This window comes from Pteronotus mesoamericanus, unplaced genomic scaffold, assembly GCF_021234165.1.
Source record: "Pteronotus mesoamericanus isolate MK-2021 breed Mesoamerican mustached bat unplaced genomic scaffold, CSHL_Meso_final scaffold_54, whole genome shotgun sequence".
NCBI classification, from domain to species: domain Eukaryota; kingdom Metazoa; phylum Chordata; class Mammalia; order Chiroptera; family Mormoopidae; genus Pteronotus; species Pteronotus mesoamericanus.
Window position 1 is genome coordinate 29,737,001 of NW_026555321.1, and position 23,130 is coordinate 29,760,130.

General features: G+C 39.3%; 1 protein-coding gene across 3 annotated transcripts in view; it reads left to right on the forward strand.

Moving 5' to 3' along the window:
- The first annotated feature begins 4,796 nt into the window (after positions 1-4,796).
- RAF1 (Raf-1 proto-oncogene, serine/threonine kinase) overlaps positions 4,797-23,130 on the forward strand; it is a 73,520-nt gene continuing 55,186 nt past the window's right edge. The window contains exon 1 of one of the 3 annotated variants that reach the window (XM_054595802.1): positions 4,797-5,181. The gene's annotated coding sequence lies outside the window, so the exon portion shown is untranslated. Of the gene's footprint in view, positions 5,294-23,130 lie in introns of all 3 variants that reach the window. The other 2 variants (XM_054595805.1, XM_054595804.1) reach the window with 2 other exon arrangements.

Sequence of the window (23,130 nt, forward strand, 5' to 3'; positions counted from 1 at the left end):
ACCCCCCATTATGGACTGCCCATTATGAGTTGAGGAAGATTCCCTGGCTCAGACCTATTCTGTTCCTTTAGACTTTCCCTTCATCACTCCTTTGGTAGTCTCTGCTTGAGGTAGGCAATCTTCCAACCCTGAGAATGACATGTTGTTTTCTAAACATATGCTATTTCCAAACATGTGTTAAGTTACCCCTTTGCCTTGGCCCACGTTGTCTGGACCTTCTGCTCCGCTCTCCCTCCCTTCTCAGTCTGGAAAATTGACTCCTCCTTTAAGATTCAGCTTAAAGCCCTGACTGGTGTGGCTCACTGGGTAGGGCATTGTCCAGTAAATTGAAAGTTCATCAGTTTGATTCCTGATCAGGGCACAGGCCGGGGTTCCCCGTTTGGGGTGTGTGAGGCAACCACATTGCTATTTCTCCCCCTTTCTCCCTCCCTTCTCCTCTCTCTAAAAGTAAATAAAATCTCAAAATAAAATTCAGCTTAAATGTTGCCTCTCTAACCCTCCCTGGCAGATGTGTTCACTCTCTCCCTTTTCTGGGTGCCCTCCCACAGAACTCGGACAGCTTGCCATTAGAGTACATTTGGATCACCTGGTGTGGTAACCGTTTACCTGGCTCGCTCTCCAGCGCTCAGTCCAGACCAGGCCCATACTTCAAACTCATCTCTGACTAAAATTAAACTCATCAGAGGAAGGATAGTATTGAAAGGCCAGGGGTGTGGGATACTACTTCATCCTCTGTCCTCTTCCCCGGTTCCCAGCCTCATCTCCTGCCCGACGTTCTCTGTGCTCTAACCACACTGGCCTGTACTCCGTTCCCACTTCATGGCCCTTCGTGGGCTGTTCCAACTGCTTAAAATGCTCTTCCTCTGGCTCTTTCTCATCCTTCAGTGCCCAGTTTAACTGCCACCCCTAAGAGAGGCTTTCCTTGAATCTACAGGCACTGTCCTTCCCATTCTATAGACCTCTAGTCATTCCCTTTATCGATTTATCACAATCCTAACTTTCATGTTGACATATTGGTTCACTTGTTTGCTGCTTGTCTCCCCTGCTAGGCCTTGAGGGCAGGGACTTTGGCTTGTTCACTGCAGGGCCTGGCACATATTGGGCACAACACCATGAGGAATAAACAAACGAACAGGTTCAGATCCCTGTTCCACCACTTCCCAGCTGTGTCCTTGGATTAATTACCCTCTCAGAAGGCTTCCTCATTTGAAGATCAGGCCTTTCAAGTTGAGATGAGTAATGGAGATTGTGTAAAATGTCTGATTATATGAAGAAGCTCCATAAGTGGTAACTATCATTTGTGAAGTTTATTTCTTCATCTGAAAAAATGTACCCTTTTGACAGGCTTAAAGACCTGGCATTTTTCCAAACAATTTTTTTATTGCAGTGTAACAGTTGTATAGAAAAGTACATATACCAATCACTAATATATAATGTATATCTATGTATGTACATATGATATACACATGCCCGGGTAACCAACTCCCAAATTAGTAAGAACATTCCTACACTCCAGGCAAGTTTTCATGATAGTCTTCCCCATTCCCTCCTCTTACCAATACCTCTGGTTCTTTCCCTCCTCTGTTTGATCTGGGATCATGGCATGTCCATTCTTCCTTCAAGTCATTTCTGACTCATTCCTTTCTCCCTGTCCTCTATTGAGACCTCCCCTAATAAACTTTAGCTCTCCTGACCTCTCCTACACCAGTAGATGAAAAAAGGGGTTTTATGGAAAGTAACCTCATAGGGTGATCTGGTCTTAAATTCTTAACTGAGCAGGCCGTAGCGGATACTCATGGCCCAGGCATATGGCTTCTTTGCTGAAAAGCTTATCTTTGTCTTAAGCAAGCCCTGTCCATTGTTTCTTTGTTAACACACGTTTCAAATGCCCTCTTTCAGACCCCTCCTTGAAAGCAGGAGTCTACCCTCAAGAGTTCAACCATCTTGTAATTTTCTCCCTCCTTCATGTAATCTTCCTTATGACTCTTCTTTAATTTCACATGCATAAAAGAAACTGCAACACTGTTATTCTCTGGAGCATTTGAGATCTGCTCCCTGGCACATGTTATCAGTTTGGCTCAAATAAACTCTTATAAAAATTCTGTACAGTTTTGGACATTTCTTATGTCAACACACCAAACCACGGGTTTCAAAGTGGGGACATGCAACCCAGAGGAGTGCAAGATGATTCCCGTAATTCTACTCCTGGGTATATACCTGAAAAAATTGAAAATGGGTACTCAAGTATGTATACATATATGCTCATAGCAGCGCTATGCATAGTGGTAAAAAAATGGAAACAGCCCAAATGTCCATCAACAAATGAACGGATAAGCACATATGGTATATACTTACACATTCAGCTATAAAAAGGATAACATACAACCACATGGATGAACCCCCAAAATATATGTAAAGTGAAAGAAGCCAGGTACGAAAGGTCACATTTTGTATGATCCCATTTATATGAAATATCCAGGACAGATAAAGCCACAGTGATAGACTACATATTGGTGGCTGCCAGGGGCTGGTGAGAAACTGCTAAATGGCTAAGGGGTTTTACTTTGGAGTGATGGAAATATTTTGGAATTAGATGGTGGTGGTGGTTGCACAACATTGTGAATATACTAAATGCCACCGAATTATTCACTTTAAATGGTTAATTTAATGTTATATGAATTTCACTTCACAACATTATTCTTGAAAAAATTCAGTAGCCATTCTTATTGGACAGCCAAGAGGTTTGACTGAGGCACAGGTTCCTTAAGCTTTCTAAGCTGTCAAGTGCTGGGCAAATACCAGCTGGGTCAACTGAAAGAAATGGCCTAGGGGTCAGCAGGTGTGGCTTTGCTGCTCTGCCCTAAATAGTAATGATAAGAGATAGCTATAGTAATTACTGCTGACACTTTTATGTTTAATATGAGCCAGGCACTATTCCAAGTGCTTTAAATCTTAGACTCACTAAAGCCTTACAATGCTAACAGGTGGGTACTATATGTTTTCATTACAGATGAGGAAAACTGAAAACTGAGGTTTAAATGACTTTTCCAAGTCACAGATGAGGAAGTGGCAGAGATCAACTTTGAACCTAGGCTGTCAGACTCCACAAACTAAGTTTCAAACTGCAGTCCCTGTGCTAAGTGCTTTCCATGTTTTATTTCATTTAATCATGTGAAGTAGGTGTTACTGTTATGTTAAAAGAAAAAACCACAGGCCCAAAATGTCACTTGTGCTAAAAGCCCATGATACCAAACCTAGATTTAATACCTGACCTAATTGTAGTTCCGATCTCTCCCAGACACAATCTTTAACCAGGCTGGAATTTTCTGGTCAAGTACCAGTAATCTGTCACAGAGGACCTCTCCATCACCCGCCTTGGGGGAAACAAAGCAATCTGCATGATAAAAAACCCTTCTCCTTCTCTTCCCCCCGAGAAAAGATGTCAGTACCTGAAAATATTCCTTTTTCTTTCACTAATTGCTCCCTTGCCCTACCCTTTTTCTTATAAAACCTTCCATTTTGTACTACCAGGGCGTCCTTCTAGTTGCTAGACACAGGATGCTGCCCAATTCATGAATCACTCAATAAAGCCTATTAGATCTTCAAGATTATGCGATGTTTAAATTATTCCTATTAAAAAAAATCCCCTCATGGCTCCTCCATGTTCAATAGCGTCATCTTTCCCCGGCATTCCCCACCCCCACTCCTGTCATTATCTCGTCTCCACTACATTTTTGCTTATACTGCACGTATTACTACCTGAATATTATTTATACTTTTGGTCTCTCATTACTAGAAGGCAGGGCTTTTGATTATTGATTTCTCAATACTTAGAACAACATATGGTACACAATAGGCTCTCAGAAATTTAAATGAATGTTGCACATAGCAGTTGTGTGCCTGTGTTTTAATAAATATAAGGTAGATGTTCTACTTTTTAAAGTATATTAATGTCTTGGAATTTAAAAAAAAATCAGTACATAAATCTAGTTCATTATTTTTAACAGATGGATAACAGATCTTCCATACTGCGGAGGGAGCTCCGTTTATTTAACCAGTTTCCTATTTAATTCACGTTTTTCCGAGTCTATCATTAATGCAAACAACATGGCAATAAACATCTTAGTATATACCTTTTTGTGCACATATGCACACAGTTCTCTAGAATTAGTGCCTAGAAGTGGAATTGCTGGGAGGAAGGGTATGCACGTTAAAAATGTTAATAGATAACACAACTGCCCTCTGGAGAGCCATTCCTGCCAGTACTGACTGAGGGAGGATTTACAGCAGGTTTCATCTTCTTTGGGCCAGACTGAGTATTACCAGTCTTTTTAACTTTTTGCCATTCTGATGGGGGAAAAGAAACCCCCAACTTACAGATGAGGAAACTAAAACTCAGAAAAGTTTGGGGACTTCCCCACATAACCGGTAAGTGGCGAAGTCACGATTCGACATCCCAAGTGTCCCGATTCCGGAGGGGATGCGCCGAAGCTGGACAGTCTTCTACGCTGAGCATCGCCAGGTACTTCCGGGCCTTGTGATGCCAGGGTGACCCTCCTCCCCTTTGTAGGCCTCAGATCCCCTGGCGGCAGCGAATCTGCGGCCCTCCTCAACTGCCGATTGCCTCAGCCCAGCGCCGGTCTAGTATACGCCCTGCAGCCTCCACCTCTCTGAAATGGCGACCAGCTCGACGGTGAAGCCACGCCCCTTCCCCGGGAGGCGGGCCCTGAGTTCAGGCCAGAGCGATAGATGCCTGAGCCAAGTTTGAAGTCGGGTGCCAGGCGGACTCGCGCAGAAGCAGAGAGCCAGCATCGCAGGTCGGGAGGAGGAGCACCGAGCCGAGGGCTCCCTAGCCAGGGCGCCCTGAGAATTTCTTCATCACCGGCGCTGAGGCCGCCATTTTAGATGGCGGGAGTAAGACGAGGGCGAGCGTGAGACGGAAAGGGTTCCTTGCCGTTCTCCTTGGGCCCCAGAGAGGGCCAGCTGGCCGGGCTTTGGGGCGTGTGCCCTGAGGCGCGGAGCGCAAGTGCGGCAATGCGGGGGCTGCCCGGGGCCCCGTCCCCTGGGCTGGGGACTCGCCGAATGTGACCGCCTCCCGCTCCCTCACCCGCCGCGGGGAGGAGGAGCGGGCCAGACGCCGCCGCCTGACGACGGGACACGGAGGCGGCCCGGCTCCTTCAGGTAGGCTGCAGGGCCTCGGCCTCGATGCCGGGGAAGCCCGGTGGCGGGGCTGAAGGGGCCGGTTCCCTGGCAGCCCGGACTAGGCGGTGCTGACGGAGTGGCTCCCGAATTGGTAGGTGGAGGGCCCGAGCCAGCCCGCTGTCACCCCGGGTGGCGGTGGCAGACGGGCCCCGGGCCCGGTGTCATGGCCGGCGAGCCGAGTTCCCCGCATCTCCACTCTAATTTCCTAGTATTTTGGGGAAACGTGCCAGCACCACCCCTGTACCCGGTGCACATTCCTCATAATTTTCGTAGTGGGAAAATCTGCCCAGAGCTGCACCGTATTGTGTTGTCACTTAGATGGACTAATTCCTTTTCTTTCTGACCAGTAGTGGAGGACACGGGCTTGCATCTTCTCTCGAGGCCCTTCACGCAAGTGATACCCTTTTTAGGGAAGACGAAAGCAGTCTGGGACAAGAGGAGGCTATGGGTCAGTGCCCCACCACAAAGGCATAGGGACCTCGCTTTGGTGTTCAGGACTCTGGGTTACCAGTGAAAGCTTTGGGATGCTTATGCCGACGATTGGCCTCGGGATGCGTTGGAATGAAGAGCCGGGGCTGTCTTTTGTGTGGAGTGAGAGCCGCCAGGACGCCTCGGTTCTGCAGCTGCAGAGGCTCTGCAGCGCTAGGCGATGCCCAGAGAGAGGAGTTTGGACCTCAGGAGAGGCGAGGCGGCTGTGTTCATTCATTGTTCTCTTTCCAGGGCTCTGGGTGTGCCCTCTGGTATTCATTCTCTGGTGGGAGGAATGATAGGATCTCCTGTGTCTCCTTGAGACGTGACCGGGTTCTAGAGGATCACTAAGAGGATGTAGGGATGAATTCAGCGCACGTTCATGGAGCATTTCTGCTTGCCTTGTCCTTTGTGGGCTGAGCGGAGGGAGTCTGCCCTCCGTTCCCACCCAAGGCGTGAAAACAATGCGCTGTGATAGGGACGGGCTTACCAAGTGGTGTGGGAATTTGAAACTAGTTTTTCCTTGGGGGAGCTGAGGAAGCTTGTCCAGTGGAGGGGACTTTTCACGAGTTTGAACTGGTAAGTGCTCACCAGGTGAGGAGGGGAGAGCATTCCCAAGTGAGGGGACGGCTGGTACAAAGGCACAGAGACATGCTGGAGTTGAGATGAGTTTGGGGAGGAGCAAATCAATAGTCTGGGGTGCTGGGAGAGAGTGGGTGAGAGAAGTGGGTCTACAAGAAAAGCCTAGATTGTAAAGGATCTTTTTGTTGAAGACAGTGAACTATTTTATTTAACTTGGATTATTTTAAGTGAGTTTTGCTTATTTTTTTCTTGCTGATAATTTCTCTTTCTCTTGCTGATGTTGAGGGTGATAGTAATTGAAAAGATATATTTTGTTTAACCCAGTTAAGAACATTTAAAAAGTTATTTATTTTTAGAGAGAGGAAGAGAGGGAGATGGAGGCGGGGCAAGGGAGACATCCATTCTTGTTCACCGATTTGTTGTTCCACTTATCTATACATTCATTAGTTGATTCTTCTTAAAAAAATATTTTATTTATTTTTAGAGAAAGGGGAAGGGAAGGAGAAAGAGGGAGAGAAACATCAATGAGTGGTTGCGTGTGGTTCCCCCCAACTGGGGATCTGGCCCACAACCCAGGCATGTCCCCTGTCTGGGAATGGAACCAGTGGCCCTTTGGTTCACAGGCTGGCGCTCAGTCCACTGAGCCAGAGGAGCCAGGACTCATTGGTTGATTCTTGTATGTGCCCTGAAAGGGGATCCAACCACAACCCTGGCATATTGGGTGGGACAACTGAGTTACCTAGTCAGGGAGTTGTTCTTCATAAGTGCTTTACACAGTGAATAAACTGAACTCATATTCCTAGGGATTCTTGTATAACATTCTTCTAAAACAGTGATTTTCAACTGGTGTGCTGCATGTGCTGCAAGAATTTTTAAAATGTGCAGTGGCTGACTGTTTAATCAGGGGCACTGTTCCTTAGATTGTTAAATACAAAAAATGACCACAGCCTACACAACAGTAGCTGTCAGGTGTGAATTAATCAAAATGGTACCTATTTTTGTCAGATCAGCCAAAACACAGTTTTTGAAGTGCTGCAGAATTTTAGTAATTAGTTTGTGTGTGCTAAGAGATAATAAGGTTGAAAATTGCTGTTCTAAAGTTATACTTGCTCACAAAACTGTCGACTTTATAAATGTAGTACCCTGTACTCACTACATTTTAAATGGCTGTTGACAATAAAAAACCATACTCCTCAGTCATATAGGAATTGGCAGATTATATAAAACATCTGAAAAAGTGTAGAATGAAAAGTGGGTATTTTTAGTTTAGTAAATGTGTTTTATATAGTAAACTATTTCTTTGGATTGATTCCATGGATTCCAATTCAGTTATAAAGTCTTTAGCTCTATGAACATGATTTCCCCCAAATAGCTGTACTGTGAATAATGCTATGCGAAAGTGATGATTGTTATCATATTAACAGACTTCAGCTAACAGTTCCTAAATCTTTCTTAGGTTGTGATGCTTATATACTACTGAAGAGTATTAAAATTCTTTTGATGGTGATGGAAGGAGACTAGACTTTGGGTGGTGAGCACACAGTGGAATATACAGATTGTGTATTATAAAATTGTACACCTGAAACATATTATTAATCAATATTGCCCCCATAAATTTAATTAAAAAAAGATTCTTTTGGCTTGTTTCCACTCTTACTACTTCAAGGACTAAGCTGTTTAAATTCAACAAATATTTGACCCAGTTGAACACTGGATACTTGGGAAAATAAACTTGTTACTGGTTTTGTTATAAAAGCTTATCTTTTAGGTATGTGGTATTTACGATTATAAATTGTAGTGGGGTTGCTTAGTTTTGTTAAACTCTTGTCAATAGTTGAAAAAAATGTATGCTTTCAGAGTATAAGGCTCGAGTGAAGTAATTTAAAACATTTTATGGGATTTGGTTTAGCAGAAGGAAACACTAGAAGCAGATTAAGCTGGTCATTTATGATGAAAAGTATCTAAAAGATGAAACAGAATGATTAAACATCAAGTGTTACAGCAGCTTTGAAACTAGTTCCTTTTAGTTTAAAACAGTCCATTTGTGAAATCCACAGTAGGTAGTTTGCTCTGAAGATTAAACAACTTCTTGCAAGTTAAATTTGACTTTTCCAGAAGCACTAGATTACTTATTAAATGGAAAATATAACTAATAACTTCAAATTACTATTTCAAGTAGTCTGTTAGATGTATGATTCTATTACATTTTAGTTTCAGAAAAACTTTGCTGGTAATTTACTGCCTAAAAATAGAAAAATGTTACATGAGAGAGTGCTTTTGTTTGTATGTTAGGAACATAATAGGCCATACATAATAATCCTGGACTTGGGAGGAGCTTGTTAGCCAAACAGCATGCCTTAATGTTGACTTGCAAAAGAGAATTTTAAATATTGCCTTTGAAAGGCAGTGGACTAATGTGACAGTAGGGGGTTTATGAAACCACAAAATTATGCTTTGACTTGAAAAGGTTTTTTGTTTTTTAAATTGTGCAGCTCATGGAAGTCTAATTTTTTCAAAACAAATGACTGTAGTTGGAAAATTGCTCACCTTGACTAAGTTAATTGGAAATCAAGGAACACTGGGCTCATTTAAGATGGGTTTATAGGATTTATGCTGCCTTATTTTGTGTATGTGTATTCATGTATGTGTCTGGATGGATAAAAATTCCTATTTAACAAACAGACACTAGGTTAATACTAGATATTTGTGTTAAATTCAGTTAGTGTTTCATGTATAGGGCTAAACTGCCTTGTCTGTCTATAAAGGTTGGGTGTTTTATTCTACCCCTAAAGCTGTGAGTAAAAATTCCTTAATTATGTATTCAGGTTTTCATCTTTAATTTTAAAGTGGTTGAGTCATCTGTTCCTTCATTTCTCCTGGAATACTTGTATAGATCTCAGTGATTTTAGTAGTTAACTTCAGATGTTAGTTAGCCTTTCTTCTAAAATTACTTCTAGGATCTCAATTTACCCAAGGAAAATGTCAAGTGGGTGTTGTTTCTTTGTTACTGGTTTTGGCCCAGACTATCTGAACTCTCTTTGGCAAATCACTCACAAAGTGTATTAATTGCTTCACATTCCAATCAGTGTACATAGTTTTTCTTGAGGAACACTTGACACATAGTTTTATTTTTAGACCAGATTCTAAGGGATTTTACTGGGTGGGGATTAATAATCCTAAAACTAGTTTGGGTTTTAGAGATTGTTTACATTTTTGGTTAATGAATGGGAAGTAACAGGCAGTGACAATCAGTGGCAGTAAAACCCCAATATGTCTGATTGCTTCCAAGGACCTTGTGGACTAATGTCACTTACTCCTCTTTCTACTTGTTGGATTTCATTTACTGTCATTTAGTAGAGGAGTAAGTATATCTTTACTGTTTTACTTAAGATTTTTTTCCTATTTATTTCATTTCAACCTGCTATGAAGAGAAAAAAGTTTTCTACTTTCTCTGAAGCTACTTAATACTAGGCATCACATTTGGACAAAGTGTTTACCTTTCTCTATCCATGTACATTTCTGATGGAAGAGTTAGGCTAGTTAATGTTTAACTATACTTGTGTATCTTTAAAATTAAGAGTTTTCGTTCTTAAAATGGGTATTTTGGAGACATCCTTTTCTGCCTCAGATAGCTTTTAACATCCACCCTTTACCTAGACTTGGGATAGGTGAAATTTTGAGTTTTCCTTGGAAGAACATGACTCTTGTTCTTGGTGGCAAGTCTCATTAGGAAGCTGAGTTTCTGGGAGAGGCATTTCTCCAGATAGATCATTCAGCAAGGAGGTCCCATACGATTTAACAAAGTTTGCTTACAATAGAAAAAACTGGAAAGAATTCAAATGTTCAGCAATAATAAGATTACATAAACTGTGGTATACCCACTTGATGGGGCACTATGCTTTTCATTAAATATGGCATAGATGAAACATTTATGCCATCAAAAATGCTGAACACAAAATTATGTATCTGAAATAATCACATTGTATATAAAAACAGTACAGTGGAATATTATTGAATAATAAAAATAAATGATGTACTGATATATTCTCCAACATGTGTAAATCTTACAAACATTATGTTAAATGAAAGAATCCGGTCAGAAAAGACTGCATATTGTATGATTCTGTTTTTGTGAAATGCCCAGAATAGGCAAATTTACAGAGACAGACAGTGTATTAGTAGTTGCCAGGGGCTGGAGGGAGTGGGGAATGGCAGTGACTATGATTGGGGTTTCTTTTTGTGGTGATGCAGGTGTTCTGAAATTGTGGAGATGGGTGCAAAATTCTGTGAATATAATAAAAACCATTGAATTGAACATTAAATGTGTGATTTGTATGGTATGTGAATTGTATCTTAAACTGTTAAAAAATTTTAAATCTTACACATGGGGAAAAAATACATGTAGATGTTAACAGTTGTTAAACAGTAGACATAAGGATAATTTTCCTCTTATACTTTCCATATTCTTTGAATATATTGCTTTTAAAATAGAAAAATATATTTAATAAAAAATCAGTTCAGTTCAGGGTTTGGCCCTTTCATCACTCCAAACATTCAGTCACTGTCAGATTACAATGAGAACTATGTTTCTGAGCTTTCAACTACTTTCTACTTCAGATTAGTTCAGCCTTTTATTACTATTTGTCTTGACTCTTAGAACCTCTGAACTAAACTCCTTTTTCTTACTTCTTCCTATACCAGTGCATTATCCGTATTACAGCCAGAGTTCCTTTCTTAATGTGCATATTAAAAAAATTAAATTATAATTATTTTTTAATAGATAATAAAGTCACATGCAAACAAAATTACAAAGATACAGGAAGTTATGCTGTGCAGAGTAATGCTACTTTCCTTTTTGTTCCCCAGTTACCCAGCTTTCTTTCATGGAGCAAAATATGTTATGGGGTAATCTTATGTATCTTTTATATGATGATACAAGAATATTGAAATGTAGATGTTATGGCCTTACTTTTTTGTGCAAATCTTCTAAGAGTCTCCTTTGTTGCTTATCATACTAAGCATAGAGTCTTGCGTCTATGTCTTGCTAACATGGATTCCTCATATTATCTTTATTAGAATTCAGAAACCATTTTTTAGCACTTATGTAGTGCTAAAGAAAAATGCAGGCTACTGTGCTTGGTGCAGGGTGAATAAAGCCAAGTTCCTGCCTTAAATGACTTTATCTAATGAAGAGAGATTGGCACTATTTTCTCACTTTTATCTGTTCTTCTTTTAGAAGCCATTTTGAACACCTATCTTCTAAATACCATTTCCTGGTCGTTTTCTTTTCTCAGTTGTTATTTCCTTGAGCCCTGTTTTAAAACCTTAGCATTTATTTTTTTATGGCCTTTATCATGTAATCATTTGTGAGTTTACCATTCCATTAGATTATAAATTCAAATTAATGCTTCTAATTCAATGTGCAACTCTTTATGGATATTTGTGAAAAAACTTTCTGGACTTTCAGTCAAGATTGAGGCATAGGTAGACATGCTTTGCCTCCTCAGACAACCATAGAAAGAATTACAACTAGATCTCAAAACAAATAACACCCAGAACTGTCAGAAAAGCAAGCTATATAGAAGTCCAACAATCAAGGATTTAAAGAAGTCACATTCATCCAGATGGGCAGGAGGGGTGGAGTTGTGGAGAGAGGCATTGCAGTGACTGAATGGGTGGTCTCACATTCACGAGTGGTCCCACATTCATGAGTGGTAGATAAAAATAGGGAGGGATACCTTGGGAGCAAGTGGTCCCAGCCCCAGGCCAGACTGCACAGCTCAGGGTCCAGTGCTGGGAAGATAAATCTCCATAACTTCTAGTTGTAAAAACCAGTGGGGGTTGGGGTGGCAGCAGAAACCACCGGATTTTCAGGAGACTCTGTTTAAAGGGCGTTCTTGGGCTTAGAACCTATGCAAACCCACCCACTCTGGGATTCACCACCAAGGCAGTAGCTGGAAGGGGGCCAGTCATATAGAAGGAGTGGGTAAAGTGCCTGGAAACAGGGCAGGTGCCTGACAAACCTCTAGAAGCTAGGCAGCAGCATTGGTCCCTCTCTGAACCCTCCCCACACAGAGACACAAAGTAGTGAAGGTTCCACCCCATACAATTTTTAGGTGCCTTTCTACAACCACATTACTAAGACAGTGAGTCAAAGCAACTCTGCCTAACACAGAAACAAACACAGGGAGGCTGCCAAATTTAGGAGACAAATATGACCCAAGTGAAAGAGCAGAACAAAACCCCAGAAAAAGAACTAAATGAAATGGAGATAACCAACCTATTAGATGCAGATTTTAAAACATTGGTGAACAGGGTGCTCAAAGAATTCATTGAGTATGACAACAACATAAAAAAAGAAATGAAGATTACACTAAGTGAAATAAAGAAAAACTCCAGGGAACCATCAGTGGAAGGGAGGAAGCCAGGATTCAAATTAATGGTTTGGAACATAAGGATGAAATAAGCATTCAACTAGAACATCAAGAAGAGACAAGAATTCAAAAAAAAAAAACAAAACAAAACACGAGGATAATATAAGGACCCTCTGGAACATCTCCAAACATGCCAATGTCTGAATGAGGGATGCCAGAAGGAGAAGAGAAAGAGTAAGAAATTGAAAACTTATTTGAAAAAATGAAAGAAAAATTCCCTAATTTGGGGAAGGAAATAGACATACAAGTCTAGGAAGCACAGAGGGTCCCAAACAAATTGGACCTGAAGAGGACCACACCACAACACATCATAAATAAAATGCCAAAGGTTAAAGATAAAGAGAGAATCTTAAAAGCAGCAAGATAACAGCAGAGAGTTACTTACAAAGGAGTTCCCCTGTGACTGACACCTGATTTCTCAAAAGAAACTTTGCAGGCAAGAAGGGGCTGGCAATAAGTATTCAAAGTCATGAAAGGCAAGGTCCTACAACCTAGATTAGTCTATCCAGCAAAACTATCATTTAGAAATGAAGGGCAGATAAAGTGTTTCTCAGATAAGGTAAAGCTTCAGGAGTTCATCATCACCAAGCCATTATTACATGAAATGTTAAAGGGACTTATTTTAAGAAAAAGAAAATCAAAACTAGGAACATTAAAATGGTAACAAATTTACAACTATCAACAACTGAATCTAAAAAAACTAAGCAAACAACCAGAACAGCATCAGAATCATAGATATGGAGATCATTTTTAGGGGTATCATCAGCTGGGAGAGGGAAGGGGGAAAGTTGGGGGGAAAGGTGCAGGGACTAAGAAGCATAATTGGTAGGTACAAAATAGGGAGATGTAAAGAATAGTATAGGAAATGGAGTAGCCAAAGAACTTACTTGGATGACCCATGCACGTGAACTAAGGGGGAGGGAATGCGGGAGGGAAGGAGGGTACCGGGCAGAGGGGAGCAAAGGAGGAAAAAATTGAAACAACTGTAATAGCATAACCAATAAAATATATTTAAAAAACCTTTAAGATAAGGGTCCCCAGTTCCCTGGCCACGGACTGGTACCAGCCTATGGCCTGTTAGGAACTGCATCACCAAGGTTAGCCTGAGCTCCACCTTCTGTCTCCATTCCCCCCTCACCCCCAGCTGGAGGTGAGAGGCAGCAAGCTTCACTTCTTCACTTGAGCTCTGCCTTTTTTCCCCCCTTCCCTTCTCCTTCCATGGAAAAAAGCGAAAAAGCGTCCCCTGGTGCCAAAAAGGCTGGGAACCGCTGCTTTAAGAGGCTGAGGGACAGGCCTGTGCGCTTTGAAAGTGTTGAATCTAAATTCCAACCCTTAAGAGTAGGTTCTCTGATACCTTTTATTTAAACTTAAATGGTTTGTGTAAGTACTTTTTTGGTACTTTGCACTGTAGACATTGTATGTATTTATTGTGATACATATTTTGTTAAAGTATTAGTTTACATCTCTCTTCTTATAGGACTGTATCTTAGTCACCTTTGAATACCTAGAGTTTAGCACAGTGGCTAGCACCTGATCGCAGCTCAATTTGTTGAATGTAAGGAGCTAAGTAATGTTTATTGAATTGAAATTTTTGTATAGATGTCTTATATGTCTGGCTACACTTAAGCTCCTTAAAGGTGGGGCATGTCTTTTGTTTGTAAATCTTCAGTTCTTAAAACTTCGTCTTGATTATATAACAAGCATTAATTGAGTGAGTGCAGAGTCAGAGATGTATCACCTGCGGATTTAGCGCCTTCCTATGGCCCATCATGCACACAAATGCTTACAATTAAGAGGACATACTTACCAAACTCATACTTGGAACTTTGTAACCTAGGACATTTCTTGAAAGAGTTACCTTGCTTATTTAGCTTCCCCCCTCTATTGGGCATTATCTGTAGAGTGCTCTGGGTTTTCACTGCCAGCCTCTAGGGGCATTTGCCTGTTTTAGCAGCTCTCTCACTCATTGGCCCTAGCTGCTGGCTCGCTCTTTCTGCATTCGTAAGCTTTATAAATGGAAGAACATTTTAACCAGAGAGAATGAGGGGATAAATGACCCTCTTCTACCTTCCTTGACTTTATTCTGGACTGGAATTAGAATGGGAATGTGACTTGTGAGAGTAGAGATCATGATCTTCATGACTAGCTTTTTTTGGTGGTGGTGGTGGGGCGGTAAAATATTAACCGTATTTATATTCAGTGGCATTAAGTACATTCACAACACTGTGCAACCATCACCACTGCCTCTAGAACTTCTTTGACATCCCAAACTGAACCCTGTACCTATTAAACAATGACTCCCCATGTCTCTTATCCCCTGGTAAACTTTCCTGCATTCTTTTATGAATTTACCTATCCCAAGTACCTCATATAAGGGGGATAACAGTTTATAATTTTATGGCTGGTGTATTTCACTTTATGTGTTTTCAAGGGTCATATTGTATCATGTGTCAGAATTTCTTTTTTTTTGGATTTAATCTTTATTTTTTTCCATTATCATTTAGTTCTCATATGTTTTTATGATTAAATAATCCTCCGTGTATAATACTTTGTTTATTGTTTTATCTGTTGATGGATTCATCATCCACCTTTTGGCTGTTGTGAATAATACTGCTGTGAACATTGGTTTACAAGTATCTTTTTAGTTTCTGCTTTCTTTTGAGTATATGTCTAGGAGTGGAATTGCTGGATCATATGGTAGTTCTGTTTAACCTTTTGAGGAGCTGCCAAATTGTTTTCACAGCAACTGTACCATTATACATCCCCGGCAGCAATGCATGAAGGTTACAGTTTCTCCTTATCCTTGCCAACACTTGTTATTTTTCATTTTTTTGATAATACTGTCCTAATAGATATGAAGTGGCCCTAGGCTTTTTTCTTTTTGCTAATTAATCTAATAGGCAAACCAGTAGCTTAGAAGTTGGCTATATTTGCATCTGATGGCCTTTCTCTCCCTTATAAATATATTTGTATATAATGTTCTTCAAAGAAAAATTAATAACACAATGACTCATCTCTTTTGATAAGCTCATACATAGTTTTTGTAATTAACCACCTCTTTTTATACCCTTATGCCTTTTTAATCTAAAATATATTCAGTCAACTATTGAAAGATGATTTTAAATAATCCTGGATGATAAGATGTATTAAATGACAAAGGGGACAAAAAAATAAGAAGATCCCATTTGTATAAAGAAATATTTGTAAGTGTGTGTGTGTGCGCGTGCATGTGCGCGCCTAAAAAAGACTACATTCATATGTACACAAATGTTGGTGGGAGCAATCTATAGGTTATTTATTTTTGTATTTTCCAACCCTCTTGACCCTCCCAACGTGTATTTTGTAATCAGCCAACATATCTTTTTAAAGATAAGTAGATTGGGAAATATAAATTACCAGTAAAAACTTTATATGTATATATGACATTTGTATGGGATTATAAGCATGGAGAAAAATCACCAAAGAATAATATCAGGTTGTTAATATAGGTTACTTGGTGGGGTTAGATGGGAGAAGAAAGGGAAGGGTAAGGCAAAGGAGGGATTAAAAAACTCACTAATTTATATATCATTTAGGTGCTATAGGAAAAAAAAAGCAGGGCAAAAGTTTTAGAGGGAACTTAGGATAGGGACTGGTTGTTATTTATAATGGGTGTGTTTATAAAATCATTAAATTTGAAGATTTAAAATAAAAGGAAAACGAAGTTGTGTAAAAAGTAAAAACAGCTATACTTTTCTTCATCATTAGATTTGTTTCATTCTAGACTTTTTCTCTACTTTCATTCTCTGTAAAACAGTGACTGATTTGGAGATGAAAAGCAAAACTTGAGTTAAAGAAGTTCCAAGTGACTTAAAATGAAAGTAATGAAAAACTAATTTGTGGCAAAAGTTAAAAATGAAATTGGCTACAGACGTCTGTCATTGTGGAAACATTGTTTTAACATAATTGTTTTGAGCTAGTTGATTTTTAACTTGTATTTTTAAATTGATTACCTTTTTAAACAACATTTTTCAAAGCTTAGGCAGCCCCTGCTTGTTAATTTTTAGAAGGGTAGGGTGTCACATTTCTTCATGTGCGTTTATGCTGGCAAGTCATCTGATGAAGTTACCAGTTTGTGGTCAGAAATTGAGAAAGAGGAGTGAGGCAACTCAAAATATTGACACATACACACCACCTTGCAGTACATCAGAGTGCCCCTTTGAACTGATTGGGTAATTGTAGCCTAATCCGTTTCCAAACTGGACATATTATTGTTTCATAGCTTGGATGAGATGACATTTGATTTTTAAGTGTTTGAGTATGTCTCTTCAGCAGAAACTTTTCATGCGAGTGAGTGATTTTTTCCCCCTCCGTGTTGTGTGACCAATAGAATGGAGGGGAGGGGGAAGACTGAACAAAGCACTTATTTCCTAAAGGATATTGGGGTAATCTTGAAAAACTGATTATCCAGTCTTTCAGATGGACCAAAGCTGGACTGAAGAAAGGAATGAGCTTAAAGGAGAAATAGTGAAGTTGCATGAAAAGCGCATTCAAATTTTAGTATTCAACCATGATTTTGCTCTGCCCCCCAAAACTGTTTTTTAAAAAAGATTTTATTTATTTATTTTTAGAAAGAGGGAAGGGAGGGAGAAAGAGAGGGAGAGAAACATTGATGTGTGAAACAACCATCAGTTGACTTTTGCATGCCCCAAGCCAGGGACCTGACCTGCAACCCACACATGGGCCCTGACTGGAAATAAAACTGGCGCCCCTTTGGTTTGTGGGATGATGCCCAGCCCACTGAACCATACCAGTCAGGGCCCACAACTGTTTTTTAATAGGGCAGGCAGTTTTAACCATGATTTCTCATACTGAATATATGATCTTATGAGATTTTAATTGCAGTTGAAGAAAATGACTCTATTCTTTCATCATTCTCAATTTTCATAAGCCTTACAGTGTGACCATCACTTACAGTTGAGTGTGATTCTTTCATTTAAAGAAACAGTTAAAAAAAAAGTGGTCCTTAAAGAAAATAGCTCATCTTTATTGATTACTTGCCAATATCTTTTAAAGATTTTTTTTCTTTTTAAATTTATTTTTAAAGGGGGTGGGGAGGGAGGGAGGGAGAAAGAGAGGGAGAGAAACAACAATGCCTGAGAGATACATTGATAGGCATGTGCCCGGACTGAGAGTCGAACCCACAATCTCTTGGTTTGCAGGCCGGCACTCCATCAACTGAGTCACAGCCAGGGCTAAAGACTTTTTTCTTAAAAAATTCTTACCAATAACCTGGTGATGTAGCCACATACATTATGATCCTATTTTAAAGAGAAAGAAACAGAGAGCTGTACATGGCATTTGGTTAAATTTCTCTTATCTTTGATATTGAATCTTGTCTTATTTCTCCTATGGAAATATTTCTTTTTGAAGAAATGATTGATCCAGAGAGAGAGAGGTATTTTCCAAAAAGTTGCTTTGGTTAATTTTAGGCAATTTAGGAGTGTGTTGATGTCAATCATAGGTTCCAAATTATAGACTTACACTTACGGGTAAAGCATTTAGATTGCCCCACACAGGCTCTTTAGAGGATCTCTGGGAATATGGAGACAGTTTGCAAAGACCAAATGAATAAGATTGTGCCAGTCTTACTCCCCCGAGTAATGTGAGAAGTAAACGAGGTCTTCCATAGTTGATCTGTACTTTGGAACCTGGAGCTTAAGTTTTGGAATGCAGTGGTGCAACGGTTAAGAGCTTTTTAGGCTTTGAACTTAGAAAAACCTAGGCTGGAGGTTTAAGGGCCATGTAGAAGAGTTTCTGATTAGAACCATTACTGATTGTATAACAAATGATGATAATAGGTAGCATTTTCTATCTCAGGCTAACACTGTGTGCTTCCCATATATTATTTAATCCTCACGTGTTATAAAGCATGCCAAGTAGAGGAGAAAGAAATACAAGTCATTTTAAAAATAGCTTATTTTTGCCCTGGCTGGTGTAGTTCAGTGGATTGAGTGCCTGCCTGTGAACCAAAGGGTTGCTGGTTAGATTCCCAGTCTAGGGCACATGCCTGGGTTGTGGGCCAGGTCCCCACCCAGTAGGGGGCTCTCCAGAGGCACCTACACATTGATGTTTCTCTCTCCTCCCTGCCTTCCCCTCTAAAAATAAATAAATGAAATCTTTAAAAAAAGTTTATTTTATTGTATTTTTTCTGTTAACATTTGTCCCCCTTATATCCTCTTCCACCTCCACCCACCCCGCCCCGTAAGTCTTAAGTTTAGGTGTCAGTAAGTAAAATGCTATTTAAAAATACAGACATCTTAGTGTATTCAGGTCATTTATGCCAGATGTAGACTTTTAAAGCTCTTGCTCCTAGTTCTTCCTCTTTGCTTGCAAACAAAGTAGAAACTCAGGGCAGGTAGATAATATTACAACAGAATTTTAACTGGAGGGCAGTGCCCAGATTATTTTGATGTATAGGAATTCTTTTGAATTGATTAATATTCAGAATTAGTGAGTCATGGTTTGTAGTTCAGCAGTCTTCCAATTGCATGGAGGTTTTATTTTATCTAATCTGTATTACCAACTCTGGGGGAAAATTTTTTGGAATGAGGATAAAAAAGAATGGCTTAAATTTATGGAGCACTCTGGCTGGGTAGTTAAGTTGGTTAGAGCATCATCTGGATACACCAAGGGAATGGGTTCAGTCTCAGGTCAGGGCACATATAAGAAGCAACCAATGAATTTACAAATAAATGGAACAACAAAATCAATTTCTCCCCTCCCTCCTTCCCTCCCTCCCTTGCTCTAAAATCAAATAAAAATTTTAAAAAAATTTACAGAATCATCATTGTATTTGTCTTAAATCTGTATATGTTTACAGCAGAGTGTAAGAATTAGCTTTTGGAATAAGAAATTATATATATATTTTTTAATTTTATATTTTTTTCCTGAGGACATACTTACTGATTTTAGAGAGAGAGGGGAAGGGGGAGAGAGAGAGGGAGAGAAACATTGATGTGAGAGAAACATTGGTTGGTTGCTTTTAAGTGCCCCGACCAACCCACAACCTAGGCATGTACCCTGACCAGAATTGAATCCACGGCCTTTTGGTTTTGATTTACAGACAATGCTCCAACCAGCTGATCCACACTAGCCAGGACGAGATTATATTTTTGATACACCTTCTACTCTATATCATTTAATGGATAAGGAGAAAGAAAGAAAGGCCAAGTGAGAAAAGGCATTAGGAATGCTAGGATAATGAATTTAAACTAAATATTATTTAGAAATGAAGTAAACATCTCAAATATGAAGAAAAATTTAAATTTAAAATATATAAGACATGGTATATATGTTCCTTCCATATACAGGTCTGGTTATTTACTTATAAACTATTTAAAAGTACTACAACAGTAACATCACATAATTAATTCTGTGTGTTACAGTAGAGCTGGTATTTAAGGAGGATCTGAATTTTTATGTTTTGCTTCTCTTAAATGATCACCAAACCTTTTGAACTTCTCATTTTCTTTATCGATTGGGTTGTCCAAAAAGTCTGTTATGTTTTTTTCTGTAAAATAAAAGACACATTTTTCTTTTTCACCAGAAACTTTATTGATTTGGATATTTTGAGTATGTCCGCTCTCTCTCGCTGTTGGCTTCTAGTGGATAGAGGCCAGGGGTGCTGCTAAACATCTTCCAATGCATAGGGCAGCTGCACAGCAAAGAATTACTTGGCCAAAATGTCAGTAGTACCAAGAAACATCACAAACCACTTTTGACACGTTTGATCCATCACATCACCTTCTCCATCCACTGCACAAATCTTTTTTTGTGTTTCAGTTGCATTTTTACCTTTATTGAAATAATAAAGCATAATATGCTAAAAAAGTTGCATGTCTTCCATCTTCACTATTAAAATGGCTGCACAAAAATTCGCCAATTTTGTTTTTTTTAAATGCACGCTGATAAGACAGCTGTCACAATACAGTCTAACAAAATTGTTCTGAATAAAGTTAAAGACAACTAAGTACTACTAGAGCCATAGTACGGAGAAAACAATGGATTTTTTGGTCAAACCGATAAAAAAAAGAAGTAGGTATAACCTGCTTTACCCTGTTTAATTTTAACAGTCCGGTGAGATAGTGGTGAGGAGAGGTGAATAAACTGTAAAACTATGTAGAATTTTAAGTTCTCTGACTGAAGTGAACTTTCTGGAATTGACCTTGACCGCGTAGAATGTATTGCTACATTCTCAGGAACTAGGTTTTAGTTAGATTGAGGCTCTTAAACCTCATTTAAACACCAAAGTGCTGGCTACCTTAGATATTTCTGTTCTACCACTTTAATGTAAGTGAAATACAAGATAATATTTGAAGAAAAACTAAAAAGTAAGGGTTTTCAGAGTATTTAATTATAAACACTGATTTGCTGAGGCATTTTGAGGAAAACTTAAAATTCCTGTGTGTGAAGTATTTACATTGCTTGTGTATGTGTGTTTCCTTACTCAGAAAGTGTCCACAGAAAGATTTATTTGGCTTCTTGAACTGGCTTAGGTAGGGATAGGCTGAAACAAAGTCAGCCTTAACCCTAAATGTGCCAACTGCTTCTTAACTCTTTTAGGCAGAACTTTTTAGGACTTTTTGGTTCTTGTACATTGAGCTCCTGAAAAGCTTTATAGATTAATCAGGATTGCTATAATTTTTTTTTTAAACCAAAAGGCTCATTTTTTTTAGGAGAGGAGCTGTGTGATAAGAGATCAATGAGAAATGTTGAGAGAGTGCTCTAGTGTGGTCTGTATCTCAGGATGTTGGTTGGGAGCATTTCCAGTCAAACACTTAATGCCTCACATTAGGCTTTAGGGGTGTCCAACCTTTTGGCATCTCTGGACCACACTGGGAGAAGAGGATTTGTCTTGGGCCACACATTAAATACACAAACACTAATGAAAACTGATGAGCAAAAAAAAAAAAAAGGTTTTAAGTAAATTTATGATTTTGTGTTGGGCCACATGTAGCCTGGGACACTCTTGCAGTGAGAGATGGACCTTAAAGCATGGGACTAAAATCACTTAAATTTATACCCTAAGTACTGATAGTTACATTTACATAATTGTAGTCTTATCATACTTGACATGTGCTGAGACTACTTAATAGTATTTTGTATGTGTGCTGCTCCCTAGTAATATTGTATCTTAAACATAAACATAGTCTTGCTTTCAAAACATTTTTATAGCATTTGGTAAACTCAAGCAAAAACAAGACCCTCCCAGGGTTTTTGAAAAGTTTGTCTTCTCACTTACATTGTATTAATATGACACTAGTAATTCAGTGTTAGAAATGCCTCTGAATGCAGCAGTTCAGTGAAATTATTACTAGAGCTGGGCCACAGTGTAAGAAGGCAGAAATGAATGTGTTGAGTTTAAAATGACTTTATCACAACTTGGTGTTCTTCTGGATTATGAGCATCAGAATAAATTATCCAAGTGTCCTTTGTAAGATTACTTTGAACAGTTTGTTAGGAATTGTACTACGAAATAACTTGATTTCTTTAAAAATTTTTAACAGGTCTGTTTTTACAGTCTGTGGCCCCTATATTTACTACCCTTTTACTTTGTTCCATCCATAACATGTTTGCATACCTGAGTGTTCTTATCTGCTATAACCGGTTTCTTAGCCACATGGTGCTTTGTGTAGAGTGGGGCATGCAGATTGTGGGAACATAGTTCTCAGACTCTGTAGACTCTGGAAATACAGTACAGCCTTTTGCCTTAGCCAGCAGAATGTTTGTGACTTCTCTGCTGATGCCTGAGGGTTGAGTGGCTGGTGTTTTTTTCTTCTGGCCATTTGTTGCCAGAGGATGGAACTGCGATCTTATGGGGAGGATTTGTACCTTGCCTTACCAATATTTAGACTTAAAAAGATAATCTTATTTCTTAAAAGTAAGGAGATGAAAATCACTGGCTGCCTGCTTCTATTTTTCTTCAGGGATTTCCACTGGGCACATGCAAAAAACCCATTTCCATGTTGTTCATGGAAAAACGCTCAGGAATGTGTTTCTGGTTTTAAAAAACCTGATTTACTATAAAAAAATGAGTTTTTCTTAACATTCCTATATTTTCGAATTACTCAAGAAGGAGTTTGAAGAAGTTATGTTGCACCATAGAAATCAGCTAATTAGCTGTGACCTATAAAACCTGTTGACATTCAGTAGTCCCCATTTTTTATAATTGAGAAATTGGCCCAAGTTGTTTTTTTTTTCTTTTTCTTTTTTTACTAAAGTGGAGAATTATTCTTAGGACTGCAACATTATGGCCTATGGTGTTTGGCCTATAACAAATACAGAGGAAGTAGAGACTACCATTCCATTATAGAATAATTTGCAAACATGATGTGAAAATGTAGCAGTCCTTTCACTGTTCAGCTTTTGCTAGTTCTGGAAATTGCTGGAAACAGTAACAAAA